Source organism: Panthera leo, chromosome A1 (assembly GCF_018350215.1).
Source record: "Panthera leo isolate Ple1 chromosome A1, P.leo_Ple1_pat1.1, whole genome shotgun sequence".
Classification (NCBI taxonomy): domain Eukaryota; kingdom Metazoa; phylum Chordata; class Mammalia; order Carnivora; family Felidae; genus Panthera; species Panthera leo.
The window spans coordinates 228,435,585-228,459,570 of NC_056679.1; positions in this window are offsets into that span (position 1 = coordinate 228,435,585).

The following is a 23,986-nucleotide window of genomic DNA, read 5'->3' on the forward strand; positions in this document are numbered from 1 at the left end:
TACCCAGAGTCCATTCTTGGGGGCAAAGTCCGAAGAGCAAAAAGGCACAAAGGAGAAATAAAAGGGGACCCTCATTTCCTTGTTAGTCTTTCCTCTAAGTGTTGGTCATCTTCCAAATGTTTCCTACATTCATTTGATTTTCAGAGTCACCAGTACTTTGTTTGTTTTTCTGCAGATATGAGAGTGATAGCCAGCATTGCAGATAAACTGCAGAGGTTAATGCCAGCAAAGCGGAAATGGAACTCATGAATTTTGCTTTATAAATGCAACTTGGAGTTTATTTAGAGATGAAAATTAGATTCATTGTCACATTTGCTAAATTAGACAGGGATAAGGGGATCAATTTTAGTTACTGAATTTTGAATGCAAGTATGGAATTGTCAGATTATTCTAGGTAAATTTAAACTTGATGTCATTATTCCTAGTTGTGATACATTGAGCCTAATTCATATTGATGTCATATTGTGGGTATATTCAGTATTAGTATAAGCCAAACAAAAAATAGAACGCAGTGAGCAGCTCATGATAGAATAATAAAGACGGATATTTGGGAACATGATTTCTTACGAAGCCACAGTGATGCAGTGCAATTTTCCTATCAACAGAGCTCACGATCTTTGGGAAAACCTGGCATAAAACCAAACTGCTCTATAATCAAAATGCTTTTTTCAAAAGTTTCCAAAGAGACTCAGACTTGAAATAACTTGCCTTTCTGAATGATAAAGTTGTTTTTAATATTAGTGACATTGCCTTCACCTTAAATTTCTGCCCTTGGAAGAAAACTCAATCATTAAATTGTCAATAAGATGCATCCAGGTGACACTAATTTCTCAAAAGCTGTCTAAGTTAAAAGCTCAGCCAAGAGCTTCCCCTCCCCCCCATTTAGATCTGACAGCACATTAAACTTTGCTTTTTAATATGGCACATGATTTACATATGACAATTTTGAATACTTGGGTATTCAGTTTTGAATACTTTGAATACTTCGCTCCAACTGGGGGATGAAAACTTTCTTTGCTTTTATATCTAAGACTCTGGTCACTTTTGACCTGATGAGAATTCAGACTTCAGTGATAAGGTGGTAAATCAATCAAGTCTGCTTTAGGTTTGCATTATTACACTGCACCCTTAGCAAATATTCTTAAAAAAATAAAATAAAATAGTAAGAATGAGCATCACAAGTCTTGAGTGACAGAAGTCACCCCAAAGGAGCTGGTCTTTCCTCCGTTATGATCTTTTCCACGTACATCCCACATCAAAAACAAGAAAGAAAAAAAAAACACTCAGGAGGGGCGCCTGGGTGGCTGGGTCGGTTAAGCTGTCTACTGTTGACTTCTGCTGGGGTTCATGAGATCAAGCTCCATGTCAGGCTCTGTACTAACAGCCCCGAGCCTACTTGGGATTTTCTTTTTTCCTCTCTCCTTGCCTCTCACCCCTGCTTGTGCCCATGTGTACACACGTGCACTCGCTCTCTCTCACTCGTTCTAAATAAATTAATTAATTAATTAATTAATTAATTAAAAAAAACACTCAGGGGAAAAATGTCTGTGAACATCCGGACTTCAAATCAGTGATTCCACAAATCTTGACCTTCTGTCTCCCACTTTTTAATTGTCGCCTCCTTGGTTTTCCCTGCTGTTTGGCTCTATACTTGATCTTTCCTCTTTGTCTAGACCACTTCTACCAGAAACAAGATCCAGATACTTTATTTCTACTCTTACATTACACCCCTTGAGGCAGGTTTTATATCCATGGTTTTGTACATTATGGCTGTGGTTAAAATATATTCGTCCCCTATGTGATGTCCATTGTTCCGTAAATGGACATTGTCCTGGATTGGAATGATGTATTGGCACAGCTAGGTTAATAGTATTAATGTTTGGATTTCTAATTTCAGCTTCAACTGTAAACAGCTTGTAACTCTTCACTCCCATGATTACAATAAGCAAAGTTTGGACAAATGCAAACGCAATAACTTAGATCCATCAAAAAACTCAGTTTGGGGGAAACTGCTACCTGTTACTCTGGAGAGACAGGCTTATATAGGGAGACATCATGAGGTCTGTTCGACGGCAAGAGAAGCTACTGAATCCGTTAACTGAAGAAACAAGGAAATGGTAACTTTGATAAGCAGCCTGAGAGAGAGTGTGGATTAACATGAATGTGAGAAATGCCTGGAACAGCATTCTTTTGTTTAAGTTTATTTTTATTTTGAGAGAGAGAGAGGGAGCATGACAGGGAGGGGCAGAGAGAGAGGGAGAGTGAGAGATAATCCAAAGCATGCTCTGCACTGTCAGCACAGAGCCCCATGTGGGACTTGAACTCATGAAATGTGAGATCATGACCTGAGCCAAAATCAAGAGTCAGGCGCTTAACTGACTGAGCCATCCAGGAGCCCCATGGGAACTGCCTTATTAAGGGGGGGGGGGGGGGGGCACACCTCTGCAGACTTTCCCTGCAGGGAGCTTGTAAGTTTCTCACTGACAATATCTGAGAACAATCCCTTCGTGTACCTGGAAGGGGCAGGAGAAGAGAAAAATTGTGAAATAGCTTCGGAGACTTCTCCATAATTGAGGTCTAAACTCAGAAGGGAAAGATTTGATAGGGTTTTATTTTACTTGTAAGAAGGGATTCCTCTTTCTCTAGCCCTATCTAGCATTTTTGTCTTACCTAAGGCAGGGGGAAAACACTGCCACCACCCTCAAGAAAAATCAAAGCAAATTTAACAGGTGAAAGAGCTTCAAAGAGATAGATTGGGAATGATGATATCAGGGAAAGAAATGGAGGGTAGGAGCCCCTGTGCTCAGTTGGTTGAGCCCCTGGCTTCAGCTCAGGTCATGATCTCACAGTTTGTGAGTTTGAGCCCCGCATCAGGCTCATTGCTGTCAGTGCAGAGCCTGCTTCAGATCCTCTGCCTACCCTTCTCTCCCTCCCCTTCTCATGCTCTCTCTCTCAAAAATGAATAAACCTGTAAAAAAAAAAAAAAGAAATAGAGGGAAGAAGAAGGGGCTATAATACTGGAAGACACATAAGAAGGAAGGTCACCACTCTAAGACACCAGTCCACTAAAAGTCCACACCAGCCCTCCACAGCAGGTCAGATACAAGTTATTGGCCAAGCCACGGGCCAAAAACTCTTGGGTTAGCTGCTGTCACCAGTTCATGATAGATATCTGATGAGACAGTCATGTGGTACATAACATGGCTGCCTAAGGGATGATTGCTCAATAGGGGAAGTTAGCATGTCCTATCTGCTGTTGAAGATAGGGACAGTGCTTTGTTTATCACCGTATGTCAAGTAATGCTCACAGTACGTGCTCATTAAATACTTCTTGAGTGAAGGAATAAAGGACAATGTAATAAAATTGCAAACTGCATCAGAAGTCAAGAGGAGCTGGTAAATCCACCATGATACCCTATAGATACCTGGGTGAGGAAGAGGAATGAGATTCATACTCAACCACTTGCTCTATGGCTTTAAATGGTGGGGACTGCCATAAATGCCATGATCTCAAGGAGATACCCAAGGTAACTGTATTCAAGTTGCGGTTCCTGGTTTTCTAAAATACCATGTATTAGTAGATGACTAACACACATTATAGGAAGGAATAAGCAGTAACAAGTTATGAAGACCGTCACCCCACTACAGGGCCCCCACCACCAACAGCTAAAACCACAGCTATTATAGTAACATTTACGTGGCACATTTATTTCTACCCACAGTAGCCGTAAAACCTCGCGCATAAATGTTATACAAATGTTCACATTCATGTATGTGCTCTTTGAATGGCTATTAGTTTCTTTATTCTCCCTGTGTGAACTGAGGATAAGTAATATAAAACTAGCCACTTTTATTTCTTTTATCAAATCTTGGTAACAAATACGTAATTATGATATCATAGGGAATAAGTAGCCTCTTCTTCCTGGACTTTTTTTTTTTCTAAAAATGCCAACAGCCTGAATAAGCAACAGAGCCATCTGCACGTTTTTGTAGTATAATATCGTAGAAAGCATAGTATCTAATTAACGAATCTTCAATATGTGCAATATTCCTGAGATACGCAAAATGCACAGAAAGGTTATAGCCTATGTATCACCTGATACTTGAAAAGATAAAATTAAATAAAGTGAGTGGAGGAGGAGGGGTGTATTTCTAGTTTCCGTGATCCACCATTTTTCTGGTTGTATCTTTATTCTTGTGCTTCTGTCTCAGATTTCTTCATTTAGCACCCTCTCTCGACTCTGTGGGCTGCACTTGTGCCGTTTTTGAAGTTCTGATCAAAAGTTTTATTCTCAATGCACACCTACATGTAGTTTTTTTCTGGGAACACGCTAGGACTTAGCAGGACAAGACTGCCTCATCTACCTAGTGATTCCACAAGTCTGCAGGACTATTGGGAATAAGAAGAAAAATAAAACAAAAAGACTGCCCCCCCCACCCCCCCCAGAAAACTCACCACTCAATGCACCCTCTGCTCAGCCGGCACCGAAGTTTCATTCTGCATTCTCCAGGGACTTAGCATTTCATGTTCCTTAGTAAAGCATTTTCCGCACTCTCTACAATTCGTTGTCCAAATTTCCAGAACAAAAACTCAGAAGACACAGAAATGCTCCAAAGATTTAGGGAGCTACAGCGAAATATAAATTTACAACAACTCTCTTCATAAATAATTAAATTCATGACTTATTTACTTTGTGTGCAGATAATGGTTTAATGTATTTCGACAGTTTAAAATTAAACCTTCTCATTCATTTTAATTTCAAAGATGAAAAGAAAATTCCCCCACCCCACTTTTTCGCCGACCATATACAATACATCTTCTTTCCGGCTATTTCTTCCATGTGCCAGTATGATTTCCTCTGTATTTTTCATTCTTTAATTTGGTCTACTTAGCAGCCATCATTCCCTGTGTCTATTTTCCTGGTTTCTTGGAAGACTGCACTCGTTTGTAGCAAGTTGTGTTTGTCAAACCCTAAATGCATTTACTCTTTCATTCTCTTAAACCTTTTCCTTCTTCCCAATATCCCCTGTTACTCAATTCTTTGTTTCCCCTTTATTTATTTTTTTTTTTTGCAACCCATCAGTACCATTGTTATCAACTCTGCCCACAGAGTACAAGATCCAGAAATGACAAGTTGCATTGCAGTTTGCATGAGCTGCTTTCAAGACTCGCTAAAAACATGACAGGTTGCCTTGTGCTGTCACAAGTATTGTATTAATATTTCTTCTCATTAACTTCGCATTGGTTTGCAGAAGAGTTTCTCTTCATCTGGGGACCGAGTCCATGTTTATATCCTATAGTCAAACCATGGAAATTACCAACGGTCCTGGTTCAACAGTTAATTAGGTCCTGAGTATATTAGTCCATAATGGTTAGTCTTGCAGTCTGGATCCCCACACAAATAATAACTCAGAAAAGTGACAAGTTATTTTTTCAAGCTGTGCAATAATTCCATCAGGATTCCTAAGCATTTTAAAGCTATAGGTAAGGTCAACTGATTATTGTCAGTCTCTCTCTCCCTCCACCCTAACTCAGGAATTTGTACATAGAACATATAGGAGATGGCAATTTTATCACATGGTTTCCTTTAGCTCCTGCTTGAAGACAAAATGCATACCAAGTTGTTTTTCTGGGGTGTATCTACAGAAGGATCTTTTGATGGCATAGCATAGGATAGGACGGAATAGGATACACTTGCTAATGTTTGTAACCGGGATTATGTAAGAGCTTGAACATTGACACTTCATAGTGAGTAAATTGGAAAAACCAACGAACAATCTTACAGGATTAGGTTGATGGTTAAGTCAGGGATGATGCTGATGGTAGCAGAGGGAATAATATTACACATCTTGAAGCATTGAGGAAACCTCGGTCTAATTCAGGCATCCTCACTGCTACAGCGTTGGGAGCACTGGCTGCTGCAACAACTGACCATGAAGCCTCTTCTGGAAGTGGGGAAATACTCTTCAAGTGCTCTTAAAATTACTGTGGGCCCCAAACTCCAACAACTTTTCATTCTCACCCGCGAAGCCAAGAAAGTTGCCCTCAAAGGCTGATAATACATCTGACCTTATTTTATATGCTGTAAAATTATACAACTTTTGGAGAAATTTTCAAAGTAAATTGATTTACATTCCGTAGCCAATTATAGATACCCTATTGTGTTCGTTGTCACTTTATTTTGCGTCTAATTGCTTCCTATCTGGTTCCTCCTCTTGGTTCTGAACTAAAGGCAAGAATCTGGAACAGGATTTGGTAACTGGTACTTGTACAATAGCTATTTGCTAAATGTAATCATATTTATTTTTAATGCAATTCTGGGTTTTTTAATGTTCAATTTCAAAGGCTTTTAGTGTAGAATTCTTTTAGAAAAGAGATTTTTTTTAGACCACTATTGTTTCCATGAGAAGCATGTATTTATTGGAACATCAAAATTGTTTTATAGATTAAGGGCTGCTTTGGATCCTCTATGCCCCCAGGATTTGTGTTTATGAAATTCATTTAGAATGCTGTGTGAAGTTCATACCTCCTGGTCCCAAAGTTACTGCAACATGGGTACAAAATGTCAGCCTGTAAATGTATTATTTTGAGGCAGAAGCAATAAAAGCCACAGAAGTCCAAAACCCTTTTATAATGTTCTAATGGTATCAGAATACTGTTAATATATCTAGGCCTGTTCACTTTTAAAATGCAAGACTGCTGCTACAGACATGTTCTATTAAATGTTAAAATCCAGGGTTCCTTTCTCATCACTCACAAATTTCATTTATGCAGTTTTTATTTCTCCTTTAAAAGCATAAGTTATAATTTTCTTCATTTTTGTGTTTCAAAGACATCTTAACAGGGGCATCTGCTGTTTTTGTACAGGCCATTTGCCATGAAATTTGGAGAGAACAAAATAAATTGGTCATTTTTTTTTTCCCCTTAGAGCACCAACTGGCTTGTGGTTCCTACTGTGCCAAACTAGAAAACATCTTCCCTCGGTTGTGTTCCTGGGTTGTGTTCCCTGGGTTGTGTTCTCTACCCCCTGGTGTTAGTGAAGATATATTTTGACTCAGAAGATCAATAATGAAGTAGATTCCTTTTACAATAGAATTATATAGATTGTTAGAACACTGGGGGCCATCCCTATTTTAAAATAAAATGTTTATTTTCAGAATTTGAAAAGTTCATTGATTTCTTTAAGACTGCATCTCAAATTCACAAGACAAGCTGCTACTTGAAGGTTTTCTTGTAGAACCTTCATAACTGTTCAACAGTGCACCTTGTCACAGCTCTAACAGCAAGATCATCAGTGAACTTAATTGCTAAGTGCAGTCAATTTTTTTATTCCTGTATTACATGTCACTTTGGATGGCTTTTGCACCACTAGCCCACCATTCTCTTGTTCTGGAGAAATTCAGTTCTCCTGGATATTCTGGCCTTCTACTCCCTGGTTACCATTCTTCCTTTCTGGTGGGTCCATTTCTATTCCATTCCCAGGCTCCTCTTTTTCTGCCAATATTTTTTCCCAGCTCTGTTAAAATATAATTTACGTGTAACAATGTGTAAGTTTAAGATGTGTAATGTGATTATATATGTATATATATAAGTTTATTTATATATTTTGCATATTATATAAAACTATAAAGATATTCTATCATCTATCTATCTTCTATCTATATATTTTATACAGTGAAATATTCACCTCAATAAGGTTAGTTAATGCATGCATCACCTCACATAATTACTTTTTTTTGTACTGAGAACATTTAGGATCTACTCTTTAGCAACTTTCAAGTATACGATGCATTATTGTTAATTATGTTCATCATGCTATACATTGAATCCTTAGAATGTTGTCATCCTTTAAATGGAAGTTTGTGTACTTTGACCAACATGTCATTTTCCCCACCCCGCAGTCCCTGGAACTAACACTCTCCTTTCTCTTTCTGTTAGTTTGGTTTTTCTAACCGTTCATTTTCCATCCAGGTTTGAATCTCAGGCCATTTTATTGTTATTCTAGGGCTTATCTCTGATTGATATCACCTATTCTCATGATTCAATTACTGTCTCTTAAGGAGCAGTATATAATGCTGTGTTTCAGACCTTAGGCCCTGCTACAAAGTGCCTGAGTTCAAATCTTAGCACCACTAATTATGGGATTTGTGGGCTTAGGCAATGAACTTAACTCTTTGTGTCTCGGTTTAATCCTCTGACATGAGAATCCAATATTAATCCACCTCATTTTGCTGTCACAGAGATTAAATTGTACATATGACAATGCACATATATGGGGCACTTACAACAGTACTTGGTATGTAGCAATTGTTCCTTGTAGGCATTTATATCATAGCTACACTTCTAACTCCATGAACTCCATATTTAGCTCAAATAATTTTCTAGGAGTCCAGACCATTATATATAGCTACTTACAAATGTTCATTCTGTAATGTTATATGGGAATATCAAGTTCAGTGTGTCCATATATTTAATTCATCAGTGTCCTTTACATTTTTTCCCTCATATCTATCTCTACAAGTAAAATGTTATTTTCTCTTTTCCTTTCTCTTCTTTTCTTTTTTGTTCTTTCCTTTCTCTCTTTCTTCCTTTCTTCCTTCCAACCTTTCTTCCTTCCTACCTTTCTTCCTCTTTCTTTCTTTCTTTCTTTCTTTCTTTCTTTCTTTCTTTCTTTTTCTTTCTTTCTTGTCTTGTGTTTCCTCCCCTTGTTTCTAATTACCAAATAATGAAAGTCATTTGATACAAATGCCCTAGTACTTCTTAAGGTCTCTATTTTTAATCATCCCTTCAGCTACCACCATCATTTATGTCACCATTAAAACTCAACTTTATTATGTGAGGACTCTTCTAACTTTCTCATTTGCCTCCATTCTTTTCCCTTTTCCATCTATCACCTAAAACAGAATGATTTTTCTCAGCTGTAAAAGAATTCCTGTCACTCTTATGGTTCATGCTAGCAAAACTCTAATGATAAAGAATAAACTTCTTCATCTGGAGAGGACACTGAAATGCAAATAAATTCTTATTGTGGTTTATTTTATTCTTCCCAGTTATACACATTCATTGATTCAAGACTTTATTTTATTATTCTTTTATAATAGACATTCTGCTTATTTTTTTTTTTCTGCTATTGCATTGTCTAGAAATTCTGCAACATGTTACATAATGATGACAATGGCCTGGGGAAGTGTTTCTTATCTCTTTTGTTACTTATATTAAAAATAATCAAAAGAATGACAAGACAAGCCACAGACTTGGAGAAAATATTTGCAAAAGATACATCTGATATAAAAAAAAGCTGTTGTGCAAAATATACAAATAACAGCTAAAAAAAAAAAAGAAAACAAACATCTGATTGAAAAATGGGCCAAAGCCTTTAACAGACAACTCACCAAAGAAACTATACTGATGACAAATGAACATATGAAAAACTGTTCCATATCATATGTCATCGGAGAAATGCAAATTAAAACAACAATTAACTCACCTCTTAGCCAAATCTGGCACACTGACATCACCCAATGCTGGCAAGATATGGAACACCAGAAACTCTCATTCATTGCTGTTGGGAACGCAAATGGTACGGCCATTTCAGAAGATATTTTGCCAGTTTCTTATAAGACTAAATATACTCTTAACCTATGATTAAGCAATTTTGTATTGACTTAAAAGAATTGAAAAATTATGTTCATGTGAAAACTCCACACAGATATTTGTAGCAGCTTTATTCATAATTGTCGAAACTTGGAAGCCACCGGGATGTCCTTCAGTAGACGAATGGATGAACTGTAGCACACACAGACAATATGTTATTCAGAGCTAAAAAGACATGAGCTGTCAAGCCATGAAAAAAGGCATTAAGGGTCTTAAAATGCATATCATTAAGTGAAAGAAACCGCTCTGAAAAGGCTCTGATTCCAACTTCACGATATTCTGGAAAAGGCCACACTATGGAGACAGCAAAAAGATAAGTATTTTCCAGGGATTGGGGAGGAAGGGATGAACAGGTGGGGTACAGAGGACATTTGGGGAAATCAAACTACCGTGTATGATATTCTGTGGGTGAATGCATACCATTTTACATTGGTCCACACTCACGGTATGCACAACACCAAGAGTGAATGTGAATGTCATCTATGGACTTTGGGTGATAATGATGTGGCAATGTAGGTTTGTTCCTCGTGACAGATATACCGCTCTGGTGGGAGATCTTGATAATGGAGGAAGCCATGTGTAAGTCGGGCAGCCAATAGCATTAGAGGATATAAAAGTGATCTCCAACTGCCATAGCACTAGTCTCGCTTCCTAACTAGATCCCATGGGGATTCTGTAGTACTTTTCTTTAGATTTGTCTTGGTCCTGTTGAAATTTCAGAGAAAAACAAAAGAACTGAATGGCTGATCTTTCATTAATATAATCCTTTCTGTAATATATTTGGATAAAAGCTAAGATCTCTAATATGTTCAAAGCATCTTTTGATAATTTAATTGGAAATCAGGAGGAGAGAGGAGTTTTTAGAGATAAAATCTTATATCATTATCTTGTTATAATTCCTGATTTGGGATGATAATATTCAGGACACTATACAGAGGGCAGAGGTGACAGGTATATAGGTAATGATGAAGTAAGAACCAGCAATGATGAAGAATCTGAAGTAAGAACCAGCAAAGAAAGAAGGGACATTAAAATTGAGATATGTCTTAATTTTTATTATAACATTGTTCCAGTTTTGTTTTTTTGATGTGTTTAGGGTGTGATCCAGTAAACGTGTGAGTAGAAATTAACTGCAATAGCCACTATGAGGAACAGGCCATTAAGGTACATAACAGAAGGATATTCATTTCAGGTAGAAGAAAAGTAAATCCAATATGGTTTTCAATTTTTTTTAATGTTTATTCATTTTTTTTTTTTGAGAAAGAGAGAGACAGAGAGAGACAGAGAGAGAGAGAGAGAGAGAGACAGAGCATGAGCAGGAGAGGGGTAGAGTGAGAGGGAGACACAGAATCCAAAGCAAGCTCCAGGCTCTGAGCTGTCAGCACAGAACCCAATGTGGGGCTTGAACTCATGAACCGTGAGATCATGACCTGAGCTGAAGTTGGACCCTTAACCGGCCATGCCACCCAGGTGCTTCTACAATATGTTTTTCAATATGTAAAAATGCCTTAACAACAAATGGCTTTTTCACTGGAAAGTTAAAATGATTACAAATGCAAATATAAAAATGTACTAATGTTCAGCATTAATCAACTAAGTTAAAAGATTTTAAATTACATTTCTAAGCGATAATATTACAAATATTTTAAATGAACTCAGTAATGCCCATTGTTGGGAAGTTTTCAGGGAAATAAAAATTTCAAATGGTATTTGTGAGTGTATACATGAATAAAGTCCTTTTCTAAGAAAACTTGGAAATGTTTATTAAAATTATAAATGTATAAATATTTTCAACCAGAAATTCCAATTCCAGAAATCCATCTTTCAAAATACTTACGTATGTATAAATTATATGCTCAAGGATGGGCAGTATTACTGGAAATCACTTATTGTCCATTCACAGGTAAGTGAAAATTCTAATAAAAGCATATTATTTAAGAACATGTAATGGTTAATAAAAGATGAGAAAGGAGTAAAAATATACTGGGTTAGGCAACCTCTAAAATTCTAAAAGCCTTTGAGAGAAGTTTTTCTTTACACATGTTTCTTGTCTCAGAAGCAACAGATGCTGCCTGCACATTACAATTATTGCTGTATTTCATTTTCCCTTGTTGTCAAAGAAGAAATATGTGACTGTTCATATTTGTGAGCAAGTAGAGATGTTTGTAAAGGTGAATAAAGTTCAATGCCATTTCAAGATGAGACATGACTAATCCATCTTTACATCATAAATTCCAGTTGCCGGGTACTATTGCCAAACTTCCTGTTCTTGAATTAAAGATGGAGGAGTTGGGGGCACCTGGGTGGCTCAGTGGATTAAGTGTCCAACTTCAGCTCAGGTCATGATCGCACTACTCATGGGTTCGAACCCCACGTCGGGCTCTGTGCTGACAGCTCGGAGCCTGGAGCCAGCTTCGGATTCTGTGTCTCCCTCTCTCTCTGCCCCTCCCCCACTCACAATCTGTCTTTCAAAAATGAATAAATGTTAATTTTTTTAAAAAAATAGGGATGAATTAGGGCCCTTGTGTGATATCACAAACATTATACACACACACACATATACACATGCACACACACACACACACACACACACACATACCACACTCAACTGGGAATTCCATGTGTTTAACAATGAGCTGAAAATAGACATTATTGATAAGACCTTTAAAAGGTAATTCTGTGTGTGCCTAAAATGAGATTAATGAATGAGAATATTTGGCATTTTAGCTAGTGATGTGAAATTAAAGACCAAATCAAACAGGATGGTGACTTGCATATTTCAGTAAATTTGCCTGATTGGACTATATCTATCATAATAATTCTTCAAAATTTTGTGTGGGGGAAGGTAGGGCATAATGTTAAAATTAATGTTAAACTTTAATGACATCATTTTTTCTTCTTTAATTCTGTTACTAATTTAGATATGAATTTTTGAATGTAAACACTAGTTTAGATGATACTTTTAAAACACTAGATGATACCTTTAAAACTTCTGCTGTGGTTTAAAATATTGCTTACCAGAGGGGTGCCTGGGTGGTTCAGTTGGTTAAGCATTGACTCTCGGTTTCAGCTCAGGTCATGATCTCGTGGTTCATAGGTTCGAGCCCAGCATCGGGCTCCACACTGACAGAGTAGAGCCTGCTTGGGATTCTGTTTCTCTCCCTCTCTCTCTGCCCCTCCCACTCTCTCAGCCCCTCCCACTCTCTCTCTCCCTCCAAATAAATAAATAAGCTTTAAATAAAAAAATAAAGTAGGGGCGCCTAGTGGCTCAGTCAGTTAAAGATCCAACTCTTGGTTTTAGCTCAGGTTATGATCTCACGGTTCGTGAGTTTGAGACCCGTGTCAAGCTCTGTGCTGACAGTATGGAGCCAACTTGGGATTCTTTCCTTCTCTCTCTCTCTCTCCCCCTCCCCACTCTCATACAATCTCTCTCTTTCAAAGTAAATAAACGTTAAATTAAAAAAAAATAAATCATAAAATATAGCTCACATGAGACACCAAGTCTCTTAATGCAGAATTATCTCTAATCTTCTAGATAGAGTCAATATTCTATACTCATGTATCCATAGTTACAGGACAAAGTAATTTATTTTAAAGCTCTATTGCTTGATTATGTGGAAAACATCCAAATTTTACTATTAATAACAGGTAGCATTTTGGTGACTGTATCATGTTAAATACTTCACTTTTCATTCAGCACCATGAAATGTAATTTGTGGGAGGAGAAATGAATTTTGAGTAAATAAATGTCAAGGCTAGTCCCTAAGCTTCATTTCATCAGACTCACACATCTGTGCTCTCTCCAACGTACTGGCAGGATGAAAAATGTCATCTGGGATAAACTAGTGAAATTTATCACATCATTGCTAACTCTTCAATTAATAAAGTATTTACCTTAAGGAGAGGTTACACTTGATCTTTTAATAATCTCAGTAACATAACATTTCATGGAATGTACCAACAGAAGTCATATACTTATTCACAAAATTAATAAATTCATTCAGTCATAATTCAATACATCTTAATTGAAGACCTACCATTTGCCAAACCTTATACTACTTGCCAGGTATAACACCGAACATGATAAAGACAATCTCTGTTCATGAAGCTTGTAGTCAAGGGAGGAGACAAAGCAAATATATATCCCAAAAAATACTTTTGATGAGCCATGCCAGTGCCATTGGCAGACCAGTTTTTAGGGCAGCCCCATTGAAAATTTGTTTACTTTGCTAGTTTTTTACACAAAGCATGGGCCATCTTGTTTTATCTCCTGGACCTATTTCCAAATCCATAGGTAGCTGGACAGCCAGGCACATGCATAAGTCAGAAGTACAGGGATTTTATGTTCTCAGGTATAACTCTGAATCAATGAGGTGCAGGTGTCAGTGGATAAGTATCCATTAGAAGGAACCCCCCAGACAGAATAATGGAAAGGCTCATTTAATTCTCACCAAAAAGGACAGTTGGGGCCAACACACTGCAATGGCTGAAGCTCTACTCTTTGCGATGCTGACAACAAACACCTAACATGTAGTACTGTGTTGCCGAAAAGCAGCTCTAGGACCTAAGTTGAGGGGAGGGGATTAGACCTGCTCACCATCACTCAGTTACCCACTTGCGTAATATGCGCTGCTGGTTCTAAAACTGAAGCTCTGGCTCTTGTTCTAGTTGCTGAGGGTGGTGTGGGAGCATGTCTATCAGGGAAATACAATAAGTGTTCTTCATATATTCAAGTCCAGATCACTACCTTTTCATTTTGGGCTCCTTATGCCCAAACAATAGAAAATAGGACAAATAGACTTGAATAAACGTTGTAAAAAAAACAGGCATCTAATTGAACAATAAACCATGAAATCTTGCTCAGTTTCACAAAACATCAAGAAATGCAAATTAAAACTACAATGTGATACCATTATACTCCCACCACAGTGGCTAAAATGAAAAACTAAGGAAAATGCAAATGTTAGCAAAAACAATGTGGAGTCCGTGGCCCTCTCATGGAGTGCTGGTAAGAAGGGAAATTGGGATAGTCAATTTGGAAAATAATATTTCTTCTAAATCTGACCTTGTGAATACCATACACTCACAATTCCATTACTACGAAACTAACAGATCTGTGTCTACGAAAAGCCATATGCTTTAACGTAATGGCAGTCATTCTTATTTGCCGAAATCTGGAAATTACCTATATACCCCTCGAAAGGAGAATGGATACAGTAGTGGTGATATATTTAGAGAATGGATTACTATTCTGCAATGAGATTAGACACCATTAGTATAATTAGATACAATTAGTAGATACAATTATCTACATCTATGCATAACCATATGGATGACTCTCACAAACAGAATGTTGAGGGTGGTTTCCACACACAGAAAACGGGCACACAGAAAACGGGCAAAATTAATATCTGTTGTTAGGCATCTATATAGTGGTTGTCCTTGGGGGATGTGCTTGGAAAGGTGCACACATGGTAAAGTTTCTGCAGTGCTGGTAATGACCTCTCTCTAGCTGTGGATGCTGGATACATATGTGTGTTCCCTGTAATATGCTTTAGTAATGTGTGTGTGTGTGTGTGTGTGTGTGTGTGTGTGTGTGTGTGTGTAACTCAGGCTAAGCCAACGTCAACTGAATCAGTATATCACCTGATCACATTTTGGCTCTAGGCATCTGAATTATTTTTAAACTCTTCAGGATTCCTGATGCAGACAAAAGGCAACAATCTCTTCTCTATTCTGGGTAGAGATTAATGAGAATAAAACAACTGTGTGTTTGTATCTTGCATAGCTACCATTTGAGAGTGTGGTCCGTGTGCTTTATCTTCATGATTACCTTTAGTACTCAATTTAATCCAGATAGACAGACATTATTGCTCCTATTAATAATGAGAAAACCAAAGTGCAGATTCTATCAAGGACTTGTCTCAAGGTTCAGTAGCTAGTAATTGTCAACGTCAGATTTGAAGTCCGAGGCCATCTTAGGCTAAATTTTGTTTTCTTTTCCTACTGTCACTGCCTGTTAACTTTATATTTAAAACCGGCATCAAAGAAACAAAACATGAAATTTAGAATTACGAAAACTTGTTTGTTTCTTTTCAGGCTTTGTATTTGAAAATGTACCAGTCAATGTAAAATCAACTTCCTTTTTGACATAAGAGTTGAAGAGTGTGTTACAAACCTTTTAGAACAATAAAACATTTCTTTTCATCTTCATCCACTCTGCATTTATTCATTTGTGGTGCTTTTTGGGCCTCTTCCACTTTTTTTAAACAAATATGAAAGGAAACAAATATGAGAAATGTCAACAAAATTCTCAACAGCAGAGAGAAATTGAGGCGATATACAAAGGTAGCATTTTTTCCTTGGCAATCCTTATCAATATGCCTCTGCACACATCTTTATTTATAAAACTGCTCTTTTAATTCAAAATGCTAAACTTTGTCGGGGCGCCTGGGTGGCTCAGTTGGTTAAGCGTCCGACTTCGGCTCAGGTCATGATCTCATGGTCCACGAGTTCAAGCCCTGCATGGGGCTCTGTGCTGACAGCTCAGAGCCTGGAGCCTGTTTCAGATTCTGTGTCTCCCTCTCTCTCTCTGCCCCTCCCCTATTCATGCTCTGTCCCACTGTGTCTCAAAAATAAATAAATGTTAAAAAAAATTAAAAAAAAACAAAAAAACAAAATGCTAAACTTTGTTAAGTTACCCTGGCAAATTCTTTCTTTACAAATAGACATAGCTTAACGGATCATAGCTCAATTTCCTGATTTTTCTTTATTTTTGTATACTGCCATACTTGTAGCAAAATATATTATACTTTTGAGCATTCAATCTTCATGTATCATGCAAGAGTTTAGGAAGGTCAAGGCTTATGGGGAGTGAAAAAGTGGAAGTTTATGTTATTTATCAATTGACCTTCATTTATGACTGCAAAATCTCCACAACAGTCATACACACACACACACACACACACACACACAAACACACACACGCAGACACACACACTGAAAATAGGGACCATGTCCTTGTGTTTTAATTATTATTTTATGTACCTTTCAATTATACTAGATTATTGACAACTTATCAGCATAAATCATTAGATATAAAGTATTCTAGAAGGGGCAAAATCATTTGGTTAATGAATTGAAACCGTTTTCACAAAAGATAACACATCCCAGCATCCAGATTCTGGGATCCTAATATAGTCATAATTATTTTTTTAAAAAGTTACTTAAATCTTTGAAAGAACTGAAAGCCTAGAAATAATTCACTCCTGTATCCACAATAGGCATTGAATTATACTTCTACATGAATACAGAAAAGCACAGTGTTTATCTTCATAAGAGAACAAAAACTATCTCTTGAATGCTTTTCCCTTTCATTCTTTTTTGTTTTTTACCCAAATAATCACATCCTCTTTCTGACAAAATAATTATCCCATTATGTTCTTCCAGAGACTGGTTAAAAGAAAATACAGTCCAAGAATATTAAGACACAACAAAGAACTTTTTCTTTCAATGTTATTTTAAAATATCTCAAAGGACTGACCTTTCTCCGTTAGTGAAAACGTTAGTGGCTTTGTAAGCTGTTTGAGCTGATTCACAACACAGGTTTGTCAGACAAAGTATTAGAGATTAAAGTTCTCATCCACATCTTTTATTTTCTACTTGTAATTAAAATTATTTGAATCTGTCTCATCTTCATTAACTATATCATGTCCTCAAATGGCACACAGATAGTCTAGAATTTATAATTTTATCCCCAGGAAAGTTACAGAACAGCATTCCCTTTAAAAACAATTGTAGGGGCGTCTGGGTGGTTCAGTCGGTTAAGTGACCAACTTCAGCTCAGGTCATGATGTCATGATTTGTGGGTTTCTAGCCCTGCTGGACCCAGCTCAGTGCTGACAGCTTAGAGCCTGAAACCTGCTTCAGATTCTTTGTCTCCCTCTCTCTCTTCTGTCCCCCGCCCCCCCCTCTCATTATCTCTCTCAAAAATAAATAAACATTAAAAATAAAAAAAATAAATGCAATTATAGTGTAATGACCAATACTCACACTATGCTCACACATACAAAGAGATGTCACTGTCAGTATCTAATTACTTATGTCTCTGACGTCTCACATCCCCATTCTGCTAGATATGGAGCAGAAAAATATCTAGTTTAGCAAACTCAGTCTGTTCCACTAATTTACTCCGTCTGGTTCAGAGGGCTCCATTTTGGATTTCCTTTTCCCTCTGTGGCTTGCCACTGGAGCAGTTAGCATTACTGGATTTGGACACATTCCTAACTTCTGGTCTTGTTACCCTAGCTACGAGGTCACTCACATGCAGCCACCGTGACCTCTCTGGTAAGCTGGACAGTCAACATCATCAGCAAACGTAAGGTTCCTTTAAAGAGGCGTGGGGAAGGGACACTCCTGGATGTCATCCTACTCACTGGGAACCCAGGAAAATTCCTAGAAGTCCAAATCAGGAGCATCTTTGATTGAATTAGGCCAGGCTACTGACCACTTCGACTTCCTGTAACTGTTTTGGGTGGCCAGAAAACAACACAGTACATAAGTGAGTGAGAGATGGGAAAAGGGAATAGAGGACTCTCAGGCTCTCATCTCCTCAATTTTTGATTTTTCTCTCAACCTAATCCCCTACACCATCTCAGACCACAGCTTGAAGAGCTTTGTTGGCCTGCCTGCTTTTGTATTGCCGCTGTGATTATCTCCCTGGTACCATGTTCTCTTTTGCTTTGGCATGTTGTGTCTTCCACATCTGCAAAGAGGCATTTTCTCTCCCTCTTCCCTGGTGTATAATGTAAAATGGCTGCCCAGGTACCTGGCACACAATGAATAGAAATAAATACATTGGTTTCGCATGTTCAAAAAGTTGCCTTCCAACCACAGTTTTGAATCAAATCTCATTTACACCATGAGCCTCAAATTCTCTTCTTAGAGTACCAACCATGATGTGGGATACCAAGACAGCTGTTCAGGATAAGATTCTATAATTCTGATCTTATTTTCCAAATTTCTAGCATAGAGAGAATTATTAAAAACAACTGTTTTGCTATCTTAAACTGTGTGACCATAGGAGTGAATCTCAGCCTCGTTAGGAGGTATTCTCTTTCCATGAAGAGAAAGAGTACTTACCCTCCCCAGCTCAACCCCTGGTCAGTCTCACCAAATCTTACTGATTTTAGCACTTTTCCAAAATGTAGGAGCAGAACATCAATGAGTCATGTTACCTGGGAGCCGAGAGATGTCTGCTCTGAGTCTGACAGGCATCTGGTCAAGGTAGAAACAAAACAAACAAAAACAAAAACAAAAAAAACAAAGATGGGATCAAAGAAGGCTTTCTTTACTTAGATCACTAGTATTTTATAACATATCAAAACCAGAAATGATTAATTGACTCAGCCCTGTGAAGTTACACTTCTGATACATCCTTTGTTTATATAACTCTACCTTTTAAAAAAATTTCCATTTTATCTGTTCCTTGCCTTGTTGCATTAAGATGAAATGCATCATTTTCTCCTTTCCTTCAATGAGCACATATAGGTGGATGTTAATTTAAAAAAAAAAAAAACTAAAATATTACATAATGAAAATAAATGAAATTCCTAAATGTATACTCTTAGAAAATTAAAACTCGGTGGACTAAATAAAGAACACTTTAACCACTCCATATTATTGGAAAGGATGTTTTCCTTTCCCAGTGAAATCCTGTTAACTTAGAAGTATCTGCTGTGAAGGTGACAACTTGTTAATAAAGCTTGACTTTTCCCCAGATTAAAAGCACCTTCAAGTTTGTAAAACCAATAAAACAAGCAAGCTGCTATTACGATCCTTTAAATTTAGGGAAATAGGCCAACAGATGGAATAAAAAAATGGCATTTACCTACAGAATCACAGAGGCAGGGGCTAATTCTATTTGTCACTGGACATGCCAGATATTTAGATGACAAGAATAGTAAACTTTTTTTTTTTTTTGGAAATCAAAACTTTTCTTCAAAGAAATTATCGGGGCGCCTGGATGGCTCCAGTGGTCAGGCATCCGACTTTGGCTCAGGTCATAATCTCACAAGTTTGTGGGTTCCTCCAGGAACTCACAACTCTCTTTAGGTTCAGTGACTTACTAGAGGGGAAAACAACCTTAGTTTGACAATGGCAAGACCTCTGGTATCTTAGGAGTCTTCTCTTTCTTGGCCTTCAGCTCTGGAGCCATCACTCCAAACCTCAGTCCATACACATTAAATATGATTTAGTCTAGCACTTGACAAACAATATCTCAGGCAAGAAGGAATTTACTCAGAATGAATTTTACAAAGAAATCGAAGAACTAGAATTGGAGACTTGAAGAATGGAATGTGAAATAAGGTAAATAGAGGGGATGAAGTAATTGCTATATGTTCATAGATTTTATAAGGAAAGTATTATGTGCTTAAAATCATCATGCACCAGGAGGCATATGTCCTAAAGCTATTCAAAAAGGTAATAAGACAGAGGTGACATATTATGGGTAAAGACCTAGAAAATTAAAAACACATTCTTTTACTAAGCAAATAAAGGGATGCTTGGATTGCTCAGTCGGTTAAGCATCTGACATCAGCTCAGGTCGTGATTTCATGGTTCGTGAGTTCGAGCCCCGCATTGGGCTCTGTGCTGACAGCTCAGAACCTGGAGTCTGCTTCAGATTCTGTGTCTCCCTCTCTTTCCGCTCCTGCCTCACTCAAGCTCTCTCTCTTGGAAAAAAAAAACATTAATAAAAGAAGAAATTATATTCAGTATTGGGTTATACTGGGTGGAGTAGTCTAGTCACTGGCTAGTTGCTTACTCTCAGCCTCATCCAGCTAAGGCAGCTAGATGAGTCAACCAGATCTTCAGGACTCCAGGCTCAGTTAGAAATCACTGAGAAGAGAACCAGGGCTTGCCATTCTTATCCAGCTATATTATTGGCCCAGGTCTTGAGTTATTTATTATTTTCCTTACAGCACTGAGTTAGCTTTTAATTAGAAAAACGTCATCACCACAATGGAAACAAACCATAAGAGGCTCTTAATGACAGAAAACAAACTGAGGACTGATGGAGGGAGGTGGGTAGGGGATGGGCTGGGTGGTGATGAGTGTGAAGGAGGGCACTTGTGATGAGCAGTGGGTGCTGCATGTAAGTGATGAATCACTGAATTCTACTCCTGAAACCAATAGTGCACTGTATGTTAACTAAAATGTAAATAAAAAGAGAAAAATATCATCACACGATTTTGAGAGTTGAAACAACTTTTTAAATTTTAAATGTAAAATAATTGTTGAAAATATAAGAAACGTAGAAAACCATAAAAAAAATAAAGCTCCCTTTGATTGTCACTCTACAGTGTTTTGATTTTTGGCATTTTGTTAAATTTCTTATTGCCATTGTTTACCTATGCATGTTTCCTTTTCTTCAGCCTTTTCTTTCTTCCTTCCTTCCTTCCTTCCTTCCTTCCTTCCTCTTTACTTCCTTCACTTCCTTCCACTGTTTGCTTACAAACTTAAGATCATACTCAAAATGTGTTACTATTTTTGTCATCATTTAACATTAAATAAAAAACATTTCATTCATTCATTCATTCATTCATTCAACAAACACATATTGCATAGTGCCTATGGAAAGGGCTCTGTTACACACTACGGGATTAAATAAATCAATCTTCACATTTTGTTTTGACTTTTTAAAATATGTGTTCTGTTTGGCATGCCATTTTTCTGACTTTTGAATGTATATGTTGTAACCTTAGTTTTATGCAAGTTATTTTGGGGGGTCAGGATTACTCACTCTTTATTTTAAGTTTTGTGCATTTCAGCTCCTATATCATCATAGGAATTTTTGCTGGAAATGGGACAGACTGTATTTTGGATTACTAAGAAAGATGAGACACATTATTTAACCTATCACATATTATACCCTGTAATTGAAACTATGCATACACATTATTTCACTCTAATTAGAGTACATGATTAGGAGACCCCTTTAACTTCATGGATGCTGCTTTGGAAGCTGAGGGCATCAGTGAGCCACCTTCACTCCTTCCAAATGCACACGAAGGGCTTCTAACCCGAAGGTTAACCTGAGGGTTGATATTTTGTAGGGAACTTTTATTTTTAACTTTTTATTTTTAAACTTTTTATTTTTTAAACTTTTAAACTTTTATTTTTAAATTTTTAATATTTATTTAGTTTTGGGAGAGAGAGTGTGTGAGATGGGAAGGGGTAGAAAGAGAGGGGGACAGAGGATCCAAAATGGGCTCTGCGTTGACAGCGGCTCAAACTTACAAACTATGAGATCATGACCTGAATCGAAGTTGGATGCTCAACTGACTTAGCCACCCAGGCAGCCAACAGGAAACTTCTAAAGTTGTATTTTAATATCAGTGGATCATTTTGCAAATCTCCCAAATTATATCCAGGCCAGCAAAGAAGCAGATCGGGATTATAGAGGACTCAGGTCAGAACACTAGCATTCAAGTATCGCAGAAGACATGGGTTGGAAAATCAGCTCTGCTCCTTGCTAGATTTATGATTTTCAAGCTTTGTGTATCTGATTTGGATTCCTTAAATACTGGCATAATAGCACTGCTTTGACTAACTCACAGGATCATTGCAAGAAAATAGTTAAAACATGCTTTAAACAGCTTTTAATATTATGTAAGTATAATAAAGCACATAACCCTGGATTAGTCCAGGTTAAGCATTCCGAGTCTCCGTTTTGTCACTTAAAAATTAGTTCATTGGATTAATGAATGAAATGTTTATTATTGTCATATTCTGTCCATGTCAGATGGCACTACCCTTTAAACTATACTCTGAATGCCAAGGAACCAGAACATCATTCTTTCTCAAAAAGCATTCTGTCTGAACAAATCTGTGTTTCAAAAATTTGTTCTGAAATTTGGACTTTTGATTCGGTCTATAACAAGGAATATTTTTCTAGCAAAATGGAAGGGTCACATTAGGCTAGTTTCTTTTAAGAGCTGGAAGTTGTAGAGAGTTAAAGTGAAGCTAACATGTTGGGTTGTGGATTGAAGAAAGGTTTTACAAAAAGTTAAGGAATAAAAATAAATGAGTAGAGTTAGTGATAACTAACTACATCATTGGATAATATACCTAAGATTTGCACAAAATTCATTTAAATAGAACCTAATTATGTCTATTTTCATGTAAAGTAACTCCAACAATAACATGGCTCTGATTATATGTATGACTGAAGTGATTGACTTTTGTGCATCCAATATGATCACTGGAGTTACTTTAGTGTTTTGAGCAGAGATGTACCGAATTATGATGACTGGTGCCAGTAAGAGTGTTATAAATATTTAATCTATGCAACTGCTTGGTGACAAAATGTAGCTGTAACTTTAATACGTTGTTTAGTAATAGGCTCTAGGAACATGCCATAGAACAGGGGTCTGCAAAGTTGTAGCCTAGGAGCTAAATCTCACCTGCTACCTGCTTTTTGTGAGTAGTTTATTGGCAAATAGACATAATTGCTTACGGTCTGTGGCTCCTTTCACACTACCATAGCACAGTTGTGTTGTTGCCACAGAGATCATATGACTGGAACTAAAATACTTACTATTGGGCCTTACAGAAAAAAAAATTGTCAATTCTGCTTCTATGTAGATCCTTTTTTGTGCCAAGAAAAGTTGTAAAAGACTGAAACGGGCAAAAGGTCACAGGGTTTCCTTTCCAAAGACTGTTGATTTTTTAAAGAGATCCTTCCAGGTTACCTTAAAAAGAGAAAGATAAGTTTTCTTTTTTCTTTTTCTTTCTTTTTTTTTTTTTTTTTGAACTTGATTTATCTTTTTATGGGTGAAGTATAAAATATTTTATAGGATGTTGAGCCTTTTATTTTTCCTTTTCTGCAAACACTCTCTTAATATCTTTTGCTCACTTTTTTCATTGGTTTTTGGATAATTTTCTCTTCAGCTTGTAGATTCCCTTTGTGTATGAGAGAAATTAATTACTTGCAATATAAAATCCAAATATATTCCCCATTGGCAAATAAACTCAATGCTTGACAAAAATTAGAAAGTTCATATTTTTCTAAGGTATAACGTAAGAGTTTATTTTTCTTTATAAGCTAACTGCCTTCCCAGCATGAAGTTAATTTAAATATATATTTTTCATTTATACATAGTTTTATGCTATAGATCTGTGTTTCGCATTTTCTGTTCAACAGCATGACTTTCATATTGAACCATGTTGCTGTAGGTCATGGTGTCATTGTTCCTTCTGCCAAAGGTGCATGTTCTCTGCCACGTTTTTCTTTTTCTTTCAATTAAAAAATGTTTTTTTATTTTTTTG